Source organism: Triturus cristatus, chromosome 4_2, assembly GCF_964204655.1.
Source record: "Triturus cristatus chromosome 4_2, aTriCri1.1, whole genome shotgun sequence".
NCBI classification, from domain to species: domain Eukaryota; kingdom Metazoa; phylum Chordata; class Amphibia; order Caudata; family Salamandridae; genus Triturus; species Triturus cristatus.
This window is the reverse complement of record NC_140586.1, coordinates 930230817-930238316: the sequence shown is the minus strand read 5'-3', so window position 1 is coordinate 930238316 and position 7500 is coordinate 930230817. Positions and strand designations below refer to the sequence as shown.

At 50.2% G+C, this 7500-nt stretch overlaps 10 non-coding genes across 10 annotated transcripts in view; 5 read left to right on the top strand and 5 right to left on the bottom strand.

The window, feature by feature from the left end:
* The window catches only part of TRNAG-GCC (transfer RNA glycine (anticodon GCC)), a 71-nt gene extending 37 nt beyond the window's left edge, over window positions 1–34 (bottom strand). The window contains exon 1 of the tRNA in view: window positions 1–34. This exon is cut by the window's left edge and continues 37 nt beyond it. This is a non-coding gene — a tRNA (tRNA-Gly).
* Window positions 35–1528: 1494 nt separating this feature from the next.
* Window positions 1529–1600, top strand: TRNAW-CCA (transfer RNA tryptophan (anticodon CCA)). The gene has a single exon. It is a non-coding gene; the product is annotated as a tRNA-Trp (tRNA).
* Window positions 1601–1671: 71 nt separating this feature from the next.
* On the bottom strand, window positions 1672–1742 carry TRNAG-GCC (transfer RNA glycine (anticodon GCC)). Its single transcript has one exon. It is a non-coding gene; the product is annotated as a tRNA-Gly (tRNA).
* A 1471-nt stretch (window positions 1743–3213) lies between these two features.
* Window positions 3214–3285, top strand: TRNAW-CCA (transfer RNA tryptophan (anticodon CCA)). Its single transcript has one exon. It is a non-coding gene; the product is annotated as a tRNA-Trp (tRNA).
* Window positions 3286–3356: 71 nt separating this feature from the next.
* On the bottom strand, window positions 3357–3427 carry TRNAG-GCC (transfer RNA glycine (anticodon GCC)). The gene has a single exon. It is a non-coding gene; the product is annotated as a tRNA-Gly (tRNA).
* Window positions 3428–4921: 1494 nt separating this feature from the next.
* Window positions 4922–4993, top strand: TRNAW-CCA (transfer RNA tryptophan (anticodon CCA)). The gene has a single exon. It is a non-coding gene; the product is annotated as a tRNA-Trp (tRNA).
* Window positions 4994–5064: 71 nt separating this feature from the next.
* TRNAG-GCC (transfer RNA glycine (anticodon GCC)) lies at window positions 5065–5135 on the bottom strand. The gene has a single exon. It is a non-coding gene; the product is annotated as a tRNA-Gly (tRNA).
* A 1188-nt stretch (window positions 5136–6323) lies between these two features.
* Window positions 6324–6397, top strand: TRNAN-GUU (transfer RNA asparagine (anticodon GUU)). The gene has a single exon. It is a non-coding gene; the product is annotated as a tRNA-Asn (tRNA).
* A 243-nt stretch (window positions 6398–6640) lies between these two features.
* On the top strand, window positions 6641–6712 carry TRNAW-CCA (transfer RNA tryptophan (anticodon CCA)). The gene has a single exon. It is a non-coding gene; the product is annotated as a tRNA-Trp (tRNA).
* A 71-nt stretch (window positions 6713–6783) lies between these two features.
* On the bottom strand, window positions 6784–6854 carry TRNAG-GCC (transfer RNA glycine (anticodon GCC)). The gene has a single exon. It is a non-coding gene; the product is annotated as a tRNA-Gly (tRNA).
* Between the last annotated feature and the right edge of the window lie 646 nt (window positions 6855–7500).

Below are 7500 nucleotides of genomic sequence, written 5' to 3'. Positions count from 1 at the left end.
GCAGGCGAGAATTCTACCACTGAACCACCAATGCTTCACATGTGTAGCTTAGAGACAGAGCTCTGTCCAAGACAGTGATGAGGCGCACGCACTCAAATTGCACACCTATGAACAAAGTGTGTGCAACAGACATTGGAATGCCAACGTTTCACATGATGGCAAGAATCAGATGCAGGAGACTATAAGTATGAATGTTTTTGCATTTGCTGAGGTCACTGGCTTGGGACTAGTGTTGTGGTTATCAGGGCATGATGGCAGGCTGCTCCCGACAGAAGTGGCTCATAGAAGGCAGCCTCCAGATCACCAGCACTATTGTGTTTCAGATCATGTCACTGAACTCTCCTCCTTAAAAATCCTTCCCACTGTCTTTGCCAAATTCCCTGTCCTCCCCGAAATGCTGGGGTGAAACGGGCAGAGTTCTGCGCCCTGCGTCCCTTTATGCGTCCCTAACGCGCTCCCAACGCGCTCCCAACGCGGCCTACAGCCCTGGTCGGGCACAGCCCTGGTCGGGCTTAGACCACTGGGGCCTCTGGAGAGCAAGACCTCCAGAAGCCTATGGTCAGGCCTATTGCACAGGCATTTTGTGCCTGGCCATTCCGGGATTGTTGTGTTTCAAGGCCCAGCCATCAATACTAATGTGATGGCTTTCCCTGAGAACCCTCATGTCCCTGTCCTCCCAAGAGCCCGAGCTTTTATGTAAAATAAGGTGTGCACCTTGGGCCTTCCCCTTTGCGCTCTCTGCCCCCTCTCTTTCTCCAAAGCTGAGCTCTGCAGGTAAATGTATCTATCTGAGTGAGGGGCTAGGGAGGGCCTTGCCCAGCAGTCTTACAAAGCAAGAGTTCAGAGAAAGCACCTGCTCTGGGAAGGAGACTCCGCTCACAGAGAAGACAAGTCTAACATGCCACAGTGAAGATTGGATGGGCAAGACACACGCCTGACAGGCTGGTAGAACACCACCAGAGGAGCAGATAGCTACGCTAAGAAGGCCACAGAAAAGTCATACATGTATCTCATACACTGGGACTGGTTGTAATACTGGCCCTAACACCATTAGATAGTAGTCTGCGCATCATAACACCCAACAGTGACAAGACACTAAGCAAATGGCAAATGCTGCGTAGGATAAAGACGCCTTATATAACACAAGCTCAAGGCAGGCGCGCACACATAAAGATATATGTTGAGTCTCAGGAGATGTGCTTTTGTCACTAGTCTTTGTGGCGCAATCGGTTAGCGCGTTCGACTGTTAACCGAAAGGTTGGTGGTTCAAGCACACCCAGGGACGTTTCCTTTTGCATGCATGAAGCACTTTAATAAATCATAGTAATGTGCCTTTGGTCTAGAGCTCCTGCGTGAGACCCTTTCCCTGAACATTTCAATCCTCTGCGTTCTCTCTGCACCTGCACTCAATTTCATCAATAGGATGGAAAACAAAAAGCCAAACCTTGTAATACAACCCTAGGCAGATAAGGAGGTGGGCAAAAATGAAAAGGCTCACAACATTTGCTGATGTGACTCCAAAAGCAAGGACCTCGTGGCGCAACGGTAGCGCGTCTGACTCCAGATCAGAAGGTTGCGTGTTCAAATCACGTCGGGGTCACTGTTTCCCATTTTATGCCCCACTGAGTTCCCATATTTGATTTAGAAAGCAAAGTCAAAAGAACACAGCCTTGCATTGGCCGGGAATCGAACCCGGGCCTCCCGCGTGGCAGGCGAGAATTCTACCACTGAACCACCAATGCTTCACATGTGTAGCTTAGAGACAGAGCTCTGTCCAAGACAGTGATGAGGCGCACGCACTCAAATTGCACACCTATGAACAAAGTGTGTGCAACAGACATTGGAATGCCAACGTTTCACATGATGGCAAGAATCAGATGCAGGAGACTATAAGTATGAATGTTTTTGCATTTGCTGAGGTCACTGGCTTGGGACTAGTGTTGTGGTTATCAGGGCATGATGGCAGGCTGCTCCCGACAGAAGTGGCTCATAGAAGGCAGCCTCCAGATCACCAGCACTATTGTGTTTCAGATCATGTCACTGAACTCTCCTCCTTAAAAATCCTTCCCACTGTCTTTGCCAAATTCCCTGTCCTCCCCGAAATGCTGGGGTGAAACGGGCAGAGTTCTGCGCCCTGCGTCCCTAACGCGCTCCCAACGCGGCCTACAGCCCTGGTCGGGCACAGCCCTGGTCGGGCTTAGACCACTGGGGCCTCTGGAGAGCAAGACCTCCAGAAGCCTATGGTCAGGCCTATTGCACAGGCATTTTGTGCCTGGCCATTCCGGGATTGTTGTGTTTCAAGGCCCAGCCATCAATACTAATGTGATGGCTTTCCCTGAGAACCCTCATGTCCCTGTCCTCCCAAGAGCCCGAGCTTTTATGTAAAATAAGGTGTGCACCTTGGGCCTTCCCCTTTGCGCTCTCTGCCCCCTCTCTTTCTCCAAAGCTGAGCTCTGCAGGTAAATGTATCTATCTGAGTGAGGGGCTAGGGAGGGCCTTGCCCAGCAGTCTTACAAAGCAAGAGTTCAGAGAAAGCACCTGCTCTGGGAAGGAGACTCCGCTCACAGAGAAGACAAGTCTAACATGCCACAGTGAAGATTGGATGGGCAAGACACACGCCTGACAGGCTGGTAGAACACCACCAGAGGAGCAGATAGCTACGCTAAGAAGGCCACAGAAAAGTCATACATGTATCTCATACACTGGGACTGGTTGTAATACTGGCCCTAACACCATTAGATAGTAGTCTGCGCATCATAACACCCAACAGTGACAAGACACTAAGCAAATGGCAAATGCTGCGTAGGATAAAGACGCCTTATATAACACAAGCTCAAGGCAGGCGCGCACACATAAAGATATATGTTGAGTCTCAGGAGATGTGCTTTTGTCACTAGTCTTTGTGGCGCAATCGGTTAGCGCGTTCGACTGTTAACCGAAAGGTTGGTGGTTCAAGCACACCCAGGGACGTTTCCTTTTGCATGCATGAAGCACTTTAATAAATCATAGTAATGTGCCTTTGGTCTAGAGCTCCTGCGTGAGACCCTTTCCCTGAACATTTCAATCCTCTGCGTTCTCTCTGCACCTGCACTCAATTTCATCAATAGGATGGAAAACAAAAAGCCAAACCTTGTAATACAACCCTAGGCAGATAAGGAGGTGGGCAAAAATGAAAAGGCTCACAACATTTGCTGATGTGACTCCAAAAGCAAGGACCTCGTGGCGCAACGGTAGTGCGTCTGACTCCAGATCAGAAGGTTGCGTGTTAAAATCACGTCGGGGTCACTGTTTCCCATTTTATGCCCCACTGAGTTCCCATATTTGATTTAGAAAGCAAAGTCAAAAGAACACAGCTTTGCATTGGCCGGGAATCGAACCCGGGCCTCCCGCGTGGCAGGCGAGAATTCTACCACTGAACCACCAATGCTTCACATGTGTAGCTTAGAGACAGAGCTCTGTCCAAGACAGTGATGAGGCGCAAGCACTCAAATTGCACACCTATGAACAAAGTGTGTGCAACAGACATTGGAATGCCAACGTTTCACATGATGGCAAGAATCAGATGCAGGAGACTATAAGTATGAATGTTTTTGCATTTGCTGAGGTCACTGGCTTGGGACTAGTGTTGTGGTTATCAGGGCATGATGGCAGGCTGCTCCCGACAGAAGTGGCTCATAGAAGGCAGCCTCCAGATCACCAGCACTATTGTGTTTCAGATCATGTCACTGAACTCTCCTCCTTAAAAATCCTTCCCACTGTCTTTGCCAAATTCCCTGTCCTCCCCGAAATGCTGGGGTGAAACGGGCAGAGTTCTGCGCCCTGCGTCCCTTTATGCGTCCCTAACGCGCTCCCAACGCGCTCCCAACGCGGCCTACAGCCCTGGTCGGGCACAGCCCTGGTCGGGCTTAGACCACTGGGGCCTCTGGAGAGCAAGACCTCCAGAAGCCTATGGTCAGGCCTATTGCACAGGCATTTTGTGCCTGGCCATTCCGGGATTGTTGTGTTTCAAGGCCCAGCCATCAATACTAATGTGATGGCTTTCCCTGAGAACCCTCATGTCCCTGTCCTCCCAAGAGCCCGAGCTTTTATGTAAAATAAGGTGTGCACCTTGGGCCTTCCCCTTTGCGCTCTCTGCCCCCTCTCTTTCTCCAAAGCTGAGCTCTGCAGGTAAATGTATCTATCTGAGTGAGGGGCTAGGGAGGGCCTTGCCCAGCAGTCTTACAAAGCAAGAGTTCAGAGAAAGCACCTGCTCTGGGAAGGAGACTCCGCTCACAGAGAAGACAAGTCTAACATGCCACAGTGAAGATTGGATGGGCAAGACACACGCCTGACAGGCTGGTAGAACACCACCAGAGGAGCAGATAGCTACGCTAAGAAGGCCACAGAAAAGTCATACATGTATCTCATACACTGGGACTGGTTGTAATACTGGCCCTAACACCATTAGATAGTAGTCTGCGCATCATAACACCCAACAGTGACAAGACACTAAGCAAATGGCAAATGCTGCGTAGGATAAAGACGCCTTATATAACACAAGCTCAAGGCAGGCGCGCACACATAAAGATATATGTTGAGTCTCAGGAGATGTGCTTTTGTCACTAGTCTTTGTGGCGCAATCGGTTAGCGCGTTCGACTGTTAACCGAAAGGTTGGTGGTTCAAGCACACCCAGGGACGTTTCCTTTTGCATGCATGAAGCACTTTAATAAATCATAGTAATGTGCCTTTGGTCTAGAGCTCCTGCGTGAGACCCTTTCCCTGAACATTTCAATCCTCTGCGTTCTCTCTGCACCTGCACTCAATTTCATCAATAGGATGGAAAACAAAAAGCCAAACCTTGTAATACAACCCTAGGCAGATAAGGAGGTGGGCAAAAATGAAAAGGCTCACAACATTTGCTGATGTGACTCCAAATGCAAGGACCTCGTGGCGCAACGGTAGCGCGTCTGACTCCAGATCAGAAGGTTGCGTGTTCAAATCACGTCGGGGTCACTGTTTCCCATTTTATGCCCCACTGAGTTCCCATATTTGATTTAGAAAGCAAAGTCAAAAGAACACAGCCTTGCATTGGCCGGGAATCGAACCCGGGCCTCCCGCGTGGCAGGCGAGAATTCTACCACTGAACCACCAATGCTTCACATGTGTAGCTTAGAGACAGAGCTCTGTCCAAGACAGTGATGAGGCGCACGCACTCAAATTGCACACCTATGAACAAAGTGTGTGCAACAGACATTGGAATGCCAACGTTTCACATGATGGCAAGAATCAGATGCAGGAGACTATAAGTATGAATGTTTTTGCATTTGCTGAGGTCACTGGCTTGGGACTAGTGTTGTGCTTATCAGGGCATGATGGCAGGCTGCTCCCGACAGAAGTGGCTCATAGAAGGCAGCCTCCAGATCACCAGCACTATTGTGTTTCAGATCATGTCACTGAACTCTCCTCCTTAAAAATCCTTCCCACTGTCTTTGCCAAATTCCCTGTCCTCCCCGAAATGCTGGGGTGAAACGGGCAGAGTTCTGCGCCCTGCGTCCCTTTATGCGTCCCTAACGCGCTCCCAACGCGCTCCCAACGCGCTCCCAACGCGGCCTACAGCCCTGGTCGGGCACAGCCCTGGTCGGGCTTAGACCACTGGGGCCTCTGGAGAGCAAGACCTCCAGAAGCCTATGGTCAGGCCTATTGCACAGGCATTTTGTGCCTGGCCATTCCGGGATTGTTGTGTTTCAAGGCCCAGCCATCAATACTAATGTGATGGCTTTCCCTGAGAACCCTCATGTCCCTGTCCTCCCAAGAGCCCGAGCTTTTATGTAAAATAAGGTGTGCACCTTGGGCCTTCCCCTTTGCGCTCTCTGCCCCCTCTCTTTCTCCAAAGCTGAGCTCTGCAGGTAAATGTATCTATCTGAGTGAGGGGCTAGGGAGGGCCTTGCCCAGCAGTCTTACAAAGCAAGAGTTCAGAGAAAGCACCTGCTCTGGGAAGGAGACTCCGCTCACAGAGAAGACAAGTCTAACATGCCACAGTGAAGATTGGATGGGCAAGACACACGCCTGACAGGCTGGTAGAACACCACCAGAGGAGCAGATAGCTACGCTAAGAAGGCCACAGAAAAGTCATACATGTATCTCATACACTGGGACTGGTTGTAATACTGGCCCTAACACCATTAGATAGTAGTCTGCGCATCATAACACCCAACAGTGACAAGACACTAAGCAAATGGCAAATGCTGCGTAGGATAAAGACGCCTTATATAACACAAGCTCAAGGCAGGCGCGCACACATAAAGATATATGTTGAGTCTCAGGAGATGTGCTTTTGTCACTAGTCTCTGTGGCGCAATAGGTTAGCGTGTTCGGCTGTTAACCGAAAGGTTGGTGGTTCAAGCCCACCCAGGGACGTTTCCTTTTGCATGCATGAAGCACTTTAATAAATCATAGTAATGTGCCTTTGGTCTAGAGCTCCTGCGTGAGACCCTTTCCCTGAACATTTCAATCCTCTGCGTTCTCTCTGCACCTGCACTCAATTTCATCAATAGGATGGAAAACAAAAAGCCAAACCTTGTAATACAACCCTAGGCATATAAGGAGGTGGGCAAAAATGAAAAGGCTCACAACATTTGCTGATGTGACTCCAAAAGCAAGGACCTCGTGGCGCAACGGTAGCGCGTCTGACTCCAGATCAGAAGGTTGCGTGTTCAAATCACGTCGGGGTCACTGTTTCCCATTTTATGCCCCACTGAGTTCCCATATTTGATTTAGAAAGCAAAGTCAAAAGAACACAGCCTTGCATTGGCCGGGAATCGAACCCGGGCCTCCCGCGTGGCAGGCGAGAATTCTACCACTGAACCACCAATGCTTCACATGTGTAGCTTAGAGACAGAGCTCTGTCCAAGACAGTGATGAGGCGCACGCACTCAAATTGCACACCTATGAACAAAGTGTGTGCAACAGACATTGGAATGCCAACGTTTCACATGATGGCAAGAATCAGATGCAGGAGACTATAAGTATGAATGTTTTTGCATTTGCTGAGGTCACTGGCTTGGGACTAGTGTTGTGCTTATCAGGGCATGATGGCAGGCTGCTCCCGACAGAAGTGGCTCATAGAAGGCAGCCTCCAGATCACCAGCACTATTGTGTTTCAGATCATGTCACTGAACTCTCCTCCTTAAATATCCTTCCCACTGTCTTTGCCAAATTCCCTGTCCTCCCCGAAATGCTGGGGTGAAACGGGCAGAGTTCTGCGCCCTGCGTCCCTTTATGCGTCCCTAACGCGCTCCCAACGCGCTCCCAACGCGGCCTACAGCCCTGGTCGGGCACAGCCCTGGTCGGGCTTAGACCACTGGGGCCTCTGGAGAGCAAGACCTCCAGAAGCCTATGGTCAGGCCTATTGCACAGGCATTTTGTGCCTGGCCATTCCGGGATTGTTGTGTTTCAAGGCCCAGCCATCAATACTAATGTGATGGCTTTCCCTGAGAACCCTCATGTCCCTGTCCTCCCAA